The 13,975-nt window shown below is 44.6% G+C and overlaps 1 long non-coding RNA gene and 3 other non-coding genes across 4 annotated transcripts; all 4 read right to left on the reverse strand.

Moving 5' to 3' along the window:
• Positions 1 to 8,183: 8,183 nt before the first annotated feature.
• On the reverse strand, positions 8,184 to 13,825 carry LOC142022103 (uncharacterized). The gene is made up of 4 exons (XR_012647856.1): positions 13,269 to 13,825; positions 12,242 to 12,365; positions 10,436 to 10,482; positions 8,184 to 8,577 (listed from the first exon to the last, which is right to left on the reverse strand). It is a non-coding gene; the product is annotated as an uncharacterized LOC142022103 (long non-coding RNA).
• On the reverse strand, positions 10,262 to 10,355 carry LOC142022434 (small nucleolar SNORD12/SNORD106). The gene has a single exon (XR_012647962.1). It is a non-coding gene; the product is annotated as a small nucleolar SNORD12/SNORD106 (small nucleolar RNA).
• On the reverse strand, positions 12,447 to 12,538 carry LOC142022433 (small nucleolar SNORD12/SNORD106). The gene has a single exon (XR_012647961.1). It is a non-coding gene; the product is annotated as a small nucleolar SNORD12/SNORD106 (small nucleolar RNA).
• LOC142022432 (small nucleolar SNORD12/SNORD106) lies at positions 13,495 to 13,586 on the reverse strand. Its single transcript, XR_012647960.1, has one exon. It is a non-coding gene; the product is annotated as a small nucleolar SNORD12/SNORD106 (small nucleolar RNA).
• Positions 13,826 to 13,975: the final 150 nt, after the last annotated feature.

The following is a 13,975-nucleotide window of genomic DNA, read 5'->3' on the forward strand; positions in this document are numbered from 1 at the left end:
ATCTGAAGCATAGATGTTAAGGAATTGATATCTTGGCCCTTTGTGCTTCATTGCAATCTGGGCACTTGCCAGCTGCCTCCTCTTCCTCAGTGCCATGTTACTCTGGATACTTTGGGCAGGATTAGGAGCTATGGGATAGCCACAGCAAACATCAGCCTCCAATATCCTTTTAGGGTAGAGAACCAAGAGGGGAGTTATTTGTGTTTGCTGCATAAACACACAGGCTGATCTCAGAGCTGCCCTATCTCAGTGGCCACCCCGCTTATACAGAGAGTGCAAAACAGAACAGAGCGCACACAGTGAGATGAGCTGGACAAAACCCCAGGCATGTTGTAGTGCAAACACAACCATCAGCTACCTGGGCATTAGTCCGGACAGCACACAACTCTTCATTCTGATTAGCCAGCATGACCTAGCCCCTCTCTAACACCTCCTTGTATCTGACATCAAGCCTGTGACCTCACATGTGGACACCACCTGCTGTGTGTGAAAACTACTGTAGCACTACGCATTGTAGAAGCATCAGTGGGAAGCCTGGCAAGGAGTCTGCCTCACAGATCTGAGGAGAGAGAACAGGGCCTCATCAAAGAAATGAAGCATGCAAACCATTTTCACTAAATGAGCTAATGGCAGCCCTGGCCTACCACTGGCCTCTTTTTATGGTGTAACAGGGAGTGAGTTAGACACCAGTGAGAAGCCATAATTACTCCTGGCCTGTCTGACAGCTTTTGTCTGGAGCCATTTTCCCTTAGTCCTTACAGCAGCATAAAATGTTGCCATGGCAACATAAACTGCTGACTAAAGGAAGTGCTCAAACAGATTCCTTTCTAGATCTCCAGGAAAATCAGAGCTGTAAATAAATGGCTCTCGACACCAACCGTCACCATAATGAATGTTTGGGAAATGTTTGATCTGAAACACTGGTGTTGGGTGCTGAGCTCAGAGGCGTGAACTGTGCTTGCTCAAGATATTTACGCAGCCCAAAGCAGACGTCGCAGAGTCCCCATTGTCCTGAAGAAAAGGACCTACTAGGTTTCTAGCTCTTCTGCGTGAATGGAAAGCCTTTGTAATGTGAACTATATGCAAATCAAGTGTAACCATGCAGTGTTCCCTTCTTGAGTCTACATCAGCAACCCTTCCAAGATGGAGAGCCGAAATTTGACCTTTTCACCTTTATGTATAGTCTGAGAACTGGTGACACTTTTTAAAGTCACTATAGCCCTACTTACAACAGCTTCATTAATAAATAAATAAAGATGCAGAGCTTGACTGTTTAGGTGATGGTTGGTAACATTTGCTGGTCTTTTGTTAATTTGAGCAACTGGCTGCATGAGGAAAGAAGAGCGAGGGTGGGACCAACACCATGCTCTGGGCAGCGCTGAGCGCTGACTACCCATGGTCCTCTCCCTTCCATTGCATGGAGCCGTCCCACCCTGACACACACTCTGCCACTGGGCCTGTGGTGGCCGTCAGCCCACTGTCATGGATAAATGGTTGATGTGAAACCAATATTAAACACACACTTGCCCTGGCAAAGAGGAAATCAAACTCACCACACACAGTCTCAAGAGCAGCCCTGTTACCGTTTCTCGGTGTAAAACAATCAGCTGAGTGGAAGCCTCAAGGAAAGGGAGAGGCATGTCGTCACCATCATCAGCTAATCAATCAGTTGATCAACCTAAAATGGAAAAAAGACGTTACAACAGTCAAAAGCATTTAATTGCACTGTGCTGCGCAGTCCAAAGACCTAGATCTCTCAGAGTAATCACAAATATAGTCTAGTCTGTCAACACAACTGGTGTATCTGAAGCTAACAGCCATTCAGTTCATCACTCAGATTAGAGATGGGGATGTGGGGAAGAGGATGAAGCAGTGAATAACTAGTTCATGCTAACCCATCAGTAAATGCAGCTGCACAGTAGAGCTAGGACAGGCTCTAAAATAATATTATAATCAGCATATGGCCAGAAAGATTATAGGGTCTTTGGGAATATAAGTGTTAAACCACTCACAGCATATGGGAAATACTAAACCTATTAAAAGCAACATACAGAGAAATAATTTGTTCTTATTTCTGGCCTACTCCCCCTCCCACCCCATCCCGTATCCCCTCATGGAACGAAGAACAAGATCTGTTTGACAAAAGTAAACATTTGTTTAAAATAGGAACCCAGTGACAGACTCCAGATTAACTTTTTTTTTTTTTAAAGTTATGTAAATATACATGGGATTGTCTGTTTCTGCAATGATACCACGAGGCGGAGAGAGAATCCACTCAACTCCCAGCAGCAATATGATAGTTCAAGAGATTATGCCGATTGGAGCAACTAAACGAGAGGAATCTCAGATTAATGGAAAACTGCATTCTACTGCTCCTGCTGCTCCACCCAGGGATGGGTGCAACACGAATATACCGGAACCTTCCTTTAAGCTGCCTCTGATTTGAGGCTCTTGGTTTAAAAGGGGATAAACCCCCCCGCATTCAATTTCATTCCACAAATTCTGCCGTCAGCTGGTGTTCCAAAACCACCCGCCAATGGTTATATAGGGAATTGGCTAGTTCCAGCCAGAAGCTGAGAGACCCAGCCAGAAAAAGAATTCAGATTTCACTTGGTGAGGCTTTAGAGCAGATATAAACCCCACTCTCCCATTTATTAAAGGAATAGGTTAAGGCCAACATTTTCAAATGGGGGTGCTCCTACATCCTGGTTTAATGGTTGAATCACTAATCTGGGACAGGTAGGCTCAACAACCTGCTCTGCCACAGATTTCCTGGGTGACCTCAGGCAAGTCACTTTGGTCCACTAAGTGCCTCACTCTCATTGAGCTCACAATGGGAATTAGAGGCCTGAATGCCTTTAAGCATCTGGGCCATAGACTCTCTGTGGCTCAATTCTCCACCTGTAAGACAGGGATGATTGTCATTCCCTACCTCACAGGGATGCTATAAGAAGATTATAAGGTATTTCAATTCAACTGAGATGGTGGGGCATCTCAGTACCTTAAATAGTTGTTTTGGCCTAGATTTTAAGAAGTATTTACATGTTGCTGGGCTCAGCATCACAACACAAATGATTTAGGAGACTCTGTCTCCTTTTAAAAGGGATTTAGGCACTTGGGAGTATAAATCCCTTTGACAATGCTGAGCACATCAACACCTAAATATCTTTAACTAGCCAGATTTTTCAAGTGCTGAGAATTGAAAAGTTCCTCATCACTTAGAAGCCCTTTTTTTTAACACCTCTTCTTTAAAGTCTTGTCCTTATGCTTCTGTTTGACTCTGGGTCAGGAACGCTAACAGAAGCAAGTCTTGAGAAACTGACCAAACTTGGCTAAAACAAAACTTTGTAAGATACACACGGACTAAACCAAGCTTTTGATACAGCAAAGGAAAATTGCATTCTATCTGGGCTTTGTGCCTCTCAGCAACAAGGCAAAAAACCTCATCTGACCCTCTCCCCCCGTGTAAGATCCTGACAATTTCAGATTTACTTAGGAGCTGCTTCTCAGGGGACAATGTGGCAAATCTGTTTCGCTTCACTTTTTTCCCCCCTCTTGGAACATAGAGAAGAACTTTTCTGATCTAGAACCCCTGGATTTATTTATTACAACTTTAATCAAGTAATAAGGAGAAAGTGCCAAATACAGGAACACAAAAAGCGATGACGTGGCAGACACAGCCACCTTCTCAAACTCAAACAGATGGAAGTATTTGACAGAGAATTCCATCTGACCCGTACAAAATCTTGGCAAACACAGGCACACAGCACCCCCTGCAGATCCATAATTAACTGCAAATCTCTGAATTTAGTTCTCAATCTGTATGCAATTTCCCCACCCACATATATTCAGTCCCTGCACAGCAGACCCTAACATCCAGAATTGTTACCATTCACATGGATGTCCAAACCATTGTGAGCAAATCGGCAGTGCCAGATTTTAAGCTGTATTCCCATACAAATGCAGACCAACCCTGTAATACAGAGCAGAATCCTGACCTGTTATTCTTGGAGAGAAGACACTGAGAGAATATGCCAAGAAAAAAATGCCATCCCAGCTGGTCTTTCTGAGACTGTCTAAATAAATGGTTCCTGTTGGGTTCCCTTGGAACCCGGAAAGGATGTGTCTGGTAAACATACATAAATTATTAACACTACAATGTCTATATACTAGAAGCAGTTTAGCACACACCCTGTCTCCATCAATATGCTCTAGTCTAGTGCAAGACATTATTCTGCTTGGAGTAAATCACTGAGAGAAATCTCAGATTAATGGAAAACTGCTTTGGATTATGAGGCAGTTTTCCTCCTTCATTGTCTTGTGGCCACACACACACACACACTCTCTCTCTCTCTCAAGGCAGCTATTAGCTCAGCTAGTCATTTCCCTCCCTTCTCCATGGAAACTGTTATTTATGGTTTTAAGTAGCAGTAATACCCTACAAACATGCAAGCCCTTCCGTCCTGGAAACGATTAACAGCAAGCGCAATCTGTTATAGTTTTAATTAGGCTCTTGCTATTGGGCATTGAACTAAAAGCTACACTTTAAATGCTGTAGGAAATTAATGCCTAAATATTCCCTCAGCCTAGCTGGCAGCTGTTTGTGGAAGAAGCCTGAGGAATTCCTTAACTAGCTTGCCACAGTGCTTAAGTGCCACAGCCATTTGCCCCCTGGCAAATGCAGCTCACTTGCTTATAGCAGGCCTATAACTAGTTCCAGGTTTCCACAGATCCAGGCCATTGCAGACATGTTGTCTTACAATCCTAGAAAGCAAACCCTGCTCCTGGGGGGCAGGGGTGGGGCTTCCAATGACTTAGAGGAGTATGAAAATTATTTCTGAAAACACATCTAATGTAGAGATCTGCTGTGTTACATTAGCACATCAGGAGTAGCAATGTTCATCAGGAAGCCTGAAGTTTGAATTGCATCCCCTCACTCTGAGGCTGCTGGTTAACACACACTCTTCAGCTCTTACTGACAGCACTGAAGAGTGCATGCATGTGCATGGCCCGCCTGTTTATTCACACCTAGCCACACCTTGGCAGTCACCTGGTCAAGTGTCTGCGAGGACTGACGCCAGCTACCCTGACCCAATGGCTTCCAGTTGCACCCAACCAGGATCACTGTGCGCCACATAGCAACAGTATAGTTGGAACAAGTTTTAGGATGGGGGTGCTGAGCTATACATCTCTCCCTCCACCTTGCACTATCCATGCTCCTCACCATTTCAGCTGCAAGCAGCTGCAGAGCTGAGATCCCTGGAGGTAGCAGCCAGTGGTCAGAACCCCCTGGAGCTGGTGGCCAGGAATCTGGCAGAGGAAGCAAAACCTGGGAGGGTGCTGCACACACCCTGCATCCTGTGTGTATGCATACCAACCATACAGATGGAAAATGGCATTCACATTCCTAAAGGAACGGTGGAGCAGCCTCACCTGAGTCAGCTTCATCATGCACAAGACTGGAGCTCGGATTTTTATACCTCTTGGTAAATCATTGCATGCTCACTAGAATGGGCTGGAGGCAGCTGAGAGGGAAAATGGATTTTATTTTTAATACGGTTTAATATAATCGGAATGCATAAATCAGAGGTATAGGAAAGGTGCCATCTCATGGCTCTAACTGCTACTCACTTTTTCCTGCTCAGCAATTGCCTGTATTAGTGTCCATTACATGGGTTGGTATTACAAGGTAGCTGGTGGAGGGAAGGGGGATCTGAGACACAAATGACAGCAGGATGGGGTAGAAAGCTGCAGCATTTAAATGAATCCGTTTCACCAATTAGTTCAAACAAGTCAGAACTGACAAATGCCAGCAGTAAAGATGTTGCCTTCCGTCATAAGATGGTTACAATCAGTTGAAGCCATAGAGCTGGATTCCCCACAATTTACAAGGGGGTTTGTAGACCTTCCTCTAAAGGACCCTAGATTTCAGAGCACATTTCTCTGTGGGTATGTCTGCACTTACCTGCCTTCAATGCACCACGATCAAGCTTCCGGAGTTTGGTTTTGCTGTATATGAAGATGTGACAAAAAAATCAGTCTCTCTGGGCTCACCTGTCAAATGGAGTAAGGGGACATCAGCACAAGCCCAGAGTCCCAGTCTTCACCAAGGAACAAAATCAATCCTGATGTCAATTCTAGCTATGCTAATGGCATAGCTGGAATTGAGTATGGGGGATCAACTTTGTTCCCTAATGAAGAGTTGAGACTCAGTTCTGACAGCACCTGGGTATATCTAAGGAAGGGAAATGAGATGTAGGCCTGAGTTGTGCATTCTGTAATCTGATGCTTGTTTTGTAAATTTATAGCAGTAATCATTGGCCTTAGATGGGCCTAATTTTATTTGTGTGTAAATCAAAAGAAATGAGGGAAGAGTGGCTTAGAATGCCTTCAGACCAACTCTTCTACTTCATCTCAGGGTACAAGCTAATCCAAGTAGAAAAAAGAGCATGCCACCCTAATGACATGGCTTTTTCAGACTCCAGGCATTGAATGAGAAACTATGTGAAGAGAAAAAGATAGCAACAGCTGCTCTGTAGCATACCACTCTTACTAAGCCCCATCTGCTCCAAGGCTTGGTCTATACCTGGAAGTTGTGGCAACCCACCTTAGTCAGGAGAGTGAAAAAGGCATCTCAGAGATAGCTACATTATGACTTTAAGTATCAATTTTGCAGCAGGTCTGGCTATCACAGTAGCCTTTGAGTATGCAAACTCCACCGGGGGAAAAATGACCAACTCTAAATCAAGCAGTCCTGTACCACCTTAAAGGCAAAAAATTTTACGTAATGAGCTTTTCTGGGTAAGACCCACTTATATTCAGATGATTGGGGTAGACCAGTGGTTCTCAACCAGGGATACTTGTAGCCCTGGGAGGTATGCAGAGCTCTTCCAGAGAGTATTAACTCATGTTCCTGTCTTTTTTTCTGAAAAAAAAATTGGACTCTATGTTCTATTTTTATTTGTGCAAAAAGAGTAATTTTATGATGGCAAGTTTATTGCCTATAGGCAATTTCTTCCAAACCAGTTACAATTAAGTTGTTTAATCAAGTGTTGCAATAATAGAATTGTGTGCGCCTAAAAATTGTAGCTATTGGGGGTACTTACTTTTTTTTTCCCCCCAAGGGGTACTTTATAAACTAAGGTTGACAATAATAGGGTAGTTTTGTCACAAAATTGGGTTATTTCCCCCTTCTAAACATTTGTGTGTACAGAAGTTTCAAGATGCTACCATCTCATGATAAAACTGGTGTCAAACCATTTCGTCATCTCCACTTCAGCACCTCAAACACCAATAGGTTCCTCTTCCCCCACAGAGGAAAGCACAACCCCCCCTTTTTTTTTTTTTTTTTTAAAAAAACATATGGGGTGCCAAGGCATGGAGATTCAATGACTTGGCTAAGATTCCACCACAAAGCCAGTTGACACAACCCAAATCTAACCCTGTTGTGAAACCAAAGTTCTGCTTAACGCAGGAGGTGGGGAACCATTTTTGGTTCAGACACCAGAGACCACTGACCCACAGGGTAAGGTCAGGGTGGGAGAACCACAAATGTCAAAAAATCCTCACTGATGTGGTCCCTGACTGAAAGACAAGACACTCCTCTCACTCCCTGACATACCAGCCCCAGAGCCTAAGGGAGTCCAGGGCTGTATTTTGTGGGCACTCTGGGCTCTGGTTGGGACCAATGAGTTCAGCACAAGCTGGCAGGAAGCAGGTTTGAGGTATGGGGCCTGGGCAGGAGGGAGGATGCAGGAGTGAATGAGGTTGGGGTGCCTGGGAAGGGGGTGCAGAGTAGGGGGGAGGTCTGGGCAGGAGGGACTGCAGGTGCTAGACTATGGGAGGCAGGTATCTGGCATTCCCCTGCTGTATTGGCCAGGGTACTGGCCATAGTTTCAAGGAAAACCCTCTACTGGCAGTGTTGCAGTTTCCGCGACTGTAGGATGGAGAGCAACTGAACCCAGAACCACTTACTGCTCCTGCCAGGCAGAGTCTGTGGGCTGGATCCAACTTGCTTAACTCTACCCCACAAGGCTTAGGGCTCCGCATCCCCTGCCCCACCACAGGCAAGGAAGGGAGCCCTGAGCCTCAGGGGCTTGATCTGGACCCCAGCTTCCCCCAACCCTTGGCTTAACCATCTGACGTGCCTGTTTATAAGGACAAAAGCACACACTTCAAGCCAGTAAGTTATTGGTGTTTTTAATGATTTTCAGTACATTGGAACCTCACACATTACGTTGGTGGGCTGAACACAGCCACCATAGACACACGAACACTTGACACAGGTTGTCTAGAGCGGAGGTCAAGATCCAGAGAGAGTCAATCCTTTCCAACGAAATGGCTCATGAGCTTTGAGAGAATAAGCTACTAAAGCTCCTTGGCACCTCTTCAGGAGGCAGGACTTCAGTATTTTATGCTCTGCACTTGACAAAGAAGTCATTGCAGGGCAATGTGGCTCTAGTACCGTTGACTTGGGAGATTTTGCTGTCACTTTGTCATATGTATGTAATATTAACAGAGCTTTCTGCTGCTTCACAGGGCAACTCTGCTTCCTGCTGACATCGACAACTCCTTGGCCTGTCAAGAGGATGTCAAGATTTAGTCACATGAACTCTGTTTATTTTACAGACAGCTGTCTGCAGCTAAGTCTTAAGAATTTGAGCCAGCTACCATCCTTGTCACCTGTTTCAAGTTAAAGCAACTGACACACTGCACTTCTAAGAAGACACACAGAAGTCAGACAGAATGCAGCCTTCTTTTGGTTCTCCACAGGCTAAAATACAGAGCAGCTATTCCCTCCCCTCACACCACCCCATCAGTTAAAGCATCTTGAGAGCTAATACAAGATTGCATTTACTGCTACTTACTATAGCAGGACACCTATATATCAAACTTAAAAAAAAAAAAAAAAAAAAAATCCAATCAGACATGTTTAAACTTGGGAAGAAAGTGTATCAAGACATAACTGTTTGCTTCTTCCATCTTCTTTTAAGTTTTTTTTAAACCTTGGGAACAGAGGCCAGGTCTACACTAGACCTTAAAGTCAGCTGTAGACATGCAATTCCGCCTCACTGAGGGAGGATAATGGGAAAAACTCTCCCATCAACCTCCCTTATGCCTCATGACATTGAGGAGTACCGGGGACAATTGTGGATGCCTGATAGCTCAAACCCCAGAAGATTGACCCTGACAAGGTAGATCTTTCGGGTAGCAAGACCTACCCTTAGCATAAAAACAAGGGACATCGAAGTCTGCCATTTCCTGGGTCCCATGAAGGAAGCACTAACACCTTGAATAAAGAGTTATAGCTCACAATAGTCTCCAACAAAAGCTCTTCACTCACTGAAGTTCTATTTAATAGTAAGAGAAGTTTCAAAGCAACAGACTCCTCTCCTCCCCTTCCTTGAGTCAGCCTTCCAGCCACAGGTCCAGTGATACAAACACAAAAATCACTAAAGGGGATTTAAAGTGTCCGAACAGAAGTTGTAATGTTCATGGGCACTGGGAAACCTAATTCCCATTTATTTACAAGGGAATCAATCAATAGGTGTTTTGGAAAACTCTACAAGGCATCTGTCTGCATCTTGAGACATCTACTGCCTTTCCAAAACCTGGGCCACCTGCAGTCTTTCAGCCCACATGGGAGCTGAAGTGCTAACAAGTCTGCTGACGACCCACCCACAAACATCTTTAAAACCAGCAAGAAGAAAAGAAGCCCCAGAGACACCCCCATTCCTGCCCCCTAAAAGCCTCCATCACCTTTAACACAGCAGTACAGAAGGGTCACAACATTCGTGAGGATTCAGTGCTGAGAACCCTTGGGAATGTTGAATTTTGCAGACATCCAGATGCATGGCACAGGTGGCTAGGGCACCACACGGGTGGCTACAGCGCCAGGGAGGACAGGCCACTCACAAATAACTGAATTCATGAATGTCACAACTTTACTGTGTAGCACACAAGCCATTCTTACAGTCAGCTATGCCAGTGAAGTAACTTCAGTGACCTACATTTTGTTTTAGACTAGCACAGCAGTCACTGCAGATCCCATTCAATACTGATCCACTAATGGTTTTTGAAGATGGTGACTATATAAACTAAGCATTATTCAGATAAACAGCACCCTCAATTGTCATCTGCCTTCAAAGCAGTCTGCCTTTATGTGCAATACTTTGAGCACACAAACCTTGGATATGGAGCTCTATATTAAGTAATTGACAGGTATTTACACAGCAGCATGAACACAAAAAACATCTCTGCATCTGTGAAATCAGACAGCCTGGCTAAAATGCAAGTTTTGGTCAACATTGCCGATCTGATGGGGAAAAAAGTTTCAAGTCATCACATTTCACAGAATGACATTTTCAAGTTATCAATTAAAAAAACCCCACAAACACACACACCATCCTCTCTCCCGCTCTTATCGTCTGTTTACCTTTAGAAAGTTCTTCAGATCTATGTCTACGGACAATGCAATGTTCCCTGCAGGAGAAATTATACAAAGGAATTAGTTTCTAAAATACAGACCAAGTATTTTTTAATGTCAGCAGCTCTTAACAGCCTAAGATATAAACAGCAAGTACGCATACTTGAATGACAAAGGTTTACTTTTGTATTCCACACAAAGCGCTGCTAGTTATCTCAATGAATTGCTAAAAAGTATCAAACAATACTAACAGCAACACAGAAAGCTTCGTTCTTTTTTCCATCAATATACGCACTCAATAAACCAAGTCATTACTTGTTCAAAACCATTTAGAACTTGAAGTAAAAGGCAGCACAACTGTAGGCACCCCACACCAATCACAATACACCTCAATGCTGCAAATTTTACCATTGTTATACACAGAGATGCCCTGGTGGTCTGCACAGCTAAGATGGCCCTGAAATGGCACTAAATTTCATCAAAGTCTGGTTCCCTAACCCATTATGCAATGTTGTAACAAGGCCATAAAGGTTAGTCTACACCTGGGGAGTCACTGCTCATTTTTATTTACAGACATGGACAGTGCCACCAAGCCTACATTGCAGCACTTCTCAACTTAATAAATAAATAAATAATGAAGTATACACAGTACCTACAATTTTCAGACTTTTTTCCTACTACTGTATTTTTTTCCTACAATGTATTTGCTTAAAACCAACAGAATCATAACTGGTTGATTGGAAGAAGTTATCATACTTACAACTGTGCAAAAAGAATAAATAAAATTAGATTGATACAAAATAAGTCCAATTTTTGAGTTACTGTGGCCTCAGAGAGCTGCAAGTACCCCCAATAGGTACACATACCCTTGATTGACAACTACTGCTATAATACACGTCTGTTCCCACACTCATTTTGTCATTTACCCATTCCAGGACAAACCATTAAGATTTTTAACGTAATAGCCCCTGCCTGACAGGATGCAGGAGAGACAAGGTGGTTGAAGTAATACTATACAGAATCAACATTTGTGCATTAGACAACCTTCAGAGCTCTGCAAGTTGCCACACAACACCTGCAGCAAATCCTTTCCCTTCCATCCTGAATTGCCTGCATATCATGGGAAAGTTTCCAGACCGTTCTTAGACTTCCACCACTGTTCCTCATTCGTGTGCTATTTGTGGGACTTAATGACCACAGTCAACTCTGGGACCACTGCCATCCAGTAACCTAAGCAATGGTAGATTGTCTGGGTCCTAGCCCTTCATATTTCTCACCACGGGACAGCCACTCATATGTCCCGTATTTGCTGCTTAAGTCGAGTGTTGGCAGATTCAGTCAGCAACAGACATTTGGGCGCAATGGACACAAAAGTATTTCTGCAGAAAGTTTTGTTTTAAATGACACTTAGACTGTTAAAAGCAAATGCTGCAGTCACTCCTCCATGGAAGTCACTAGCCAGAAATATTAGAGAGGTAGCTGAGTCAGTCTGTATGTTTAAAAACAGCAAGAAGTCCTGTGGCACCTTACAGACTAACAAATATTTTGGAACATAAGCTTTCATGGCCAAAGACCCGCTTATACTTCTAGCCTGAGTAGAAAGGGATTAAATTTGTCTTGTTTATTAGAGTGTAAATGCTTCAGTATCTACTGCTTATGAAGGGCCTCTTACAGCAGGGCCCCATTCTCAGTTGTCCCGTATGAACTACCACAATTTAGAAATCGATGGGCTATACGACTGGGCTTAAAGCCAGTTTCTCCCTTGTAGGGAGCAAATTTGAGATTACCAGCAAAGCTATATATTCAGAAACTTACCACTCTCACTAGCAGTGGCTCACAAGTGGATTGTAAACTTGGGCAATGGCCTCTTTCCAAGTCACCTTCCTTTCACTGATCCAGGTCTCCCAGGCTCATGCTCCGCCAACTTGCTGCCTTGGGCCTGAAAGCACAAAACCAAGAGGCAGGATTAACTACTGTGCATGGGGAGGGGAAAGGAGGGGCAGGGGACAGGCCCTTCCCTGCTGGTGCATCAGACTTACAACTGGCTGAAGCAGTGATAATCACCACTGTCGCTCTGATGGGGAAAAAAGTTTAGTCATCACACACACCAGAGAGATCTCAGCTCCAGTATAAGCTGGAGGAAGGCAGTGCCAGGTCTGAATTCAAACACCACCCTAGCAGGCACGCATAGTTCCAACAAGGCAAATAGATAACTGGTTATTTGCACTTTAGGCTGGCATACAACTATAAAAAAGTGTTCTTCACTTCTTTTTATTTTCAAAAAGACTCAGAAACGAATATCAGTTTTGGATGGAAAATTGCGATCATCCAATATCTAACAAGATTAGAGGCTGAAGCATCCTAGATGTAACTGCAGCAGGCAAGTTTAAGAGAGCCAGCTGTTTGGTCACACTTGAAAAAGGAGAAAAAAACATGCTGAAAAACAGGGAGCAGAGAAGGAGAAACAGCAGTAATGTTATGGGGTAGATAGACATAAGGTTGGCATAAGAACAGCACTTTTAAAGATGTGAGTCTACATAGCACAGAGAGCTTAGGAGGATGGACAGAGAAAGTGGCAAAATGGGTACAAAATTAGAACTGTCTACAACTGCTGGCTAGGATACAGTGTGTAAATATTCATCACGGAGGGGATGATACTGAATATTAAGTCATTTAGTCTGCAAAGTCTTTGGGTCAATAACTATTTAGGCCACATGGCTAGCAAACCCAAAAGTGGAAGCTACAGCCACCCCCGGCCCTTCACAAAGCATAGCAGTATTTGTATACAGGACAACCTTATATTAGGAAAGCTGTAGCAAAGGACATTTATTCATACACTTACCGCTCCCTCCAACACGCTCGCACGGCGGAATGGACAAACCGCGGGCCCCATAACCACAGCAGTCATCCTTCCTGCTGGCTCTGGCCTGGGCCGGGCCATTTCCCACCCCGGCAGCTCCGCAGCCCATGCTGCTCGCTTGTTGAACTGTGAAGCTGAAGAAGAAAGAGGTAAAAAAGAGACAGTCCCGCGGCTTTGCTCCCGCCGGGCGCTCAAAGGCAGGTCCCAGGCTGGTGCATCAGACGCAATCTGGCTTAGAACAGCGAAATCAACACTGTCGCTCTGATGGGGAAAAAAGCTTTAGTCATCATGTGCACCAGTGAGCCTCCAGCCAGCGACGGAACGAGGATGCACACACCCCAACCCGGTGCGGAGCCAGGAGAGCAGCGTGGAGCAGCCGCCGCAAGCGAACGTCTCCCCCAAAAACCGGCTCCCGCGGCCCTCCTGGAGGAGGCACTTCAGCAATATCGACCGAGTGCAGCAGAAGAGGCTGCGAGGCACCACCGGAGCTGGACAGGGTACAGGGACCGGCGCCGATGGCCGCGGATTACAATGGATTGCACACGCCTCCACCCCGATCCCGCTCACCTCACTCATCACCACCCAGCGCAGAAAACGAGAAAGGATGAATCATCCCGCGGCACGTCCTTATATAGCAGACTGTGTCTTACTGCGCATGCTCCACCCACCAGTACCTGGGAAACGTAGTC

This window comes from Carettochelys insculpta, chromosome 17 (assembly GCF_033958435.1).
Source record: "Carettochelys insculpta isolate YL-2023 chromosome 17, ASM3395843v1, whole genome shotgun sequence".
Taxonomy (NCBI): domain Eukaryota; kingdom Metazoa; phylum Chordata; order Testudines; family Carettochelyidae; genus Carettochelys; species Carettochelys insculpta.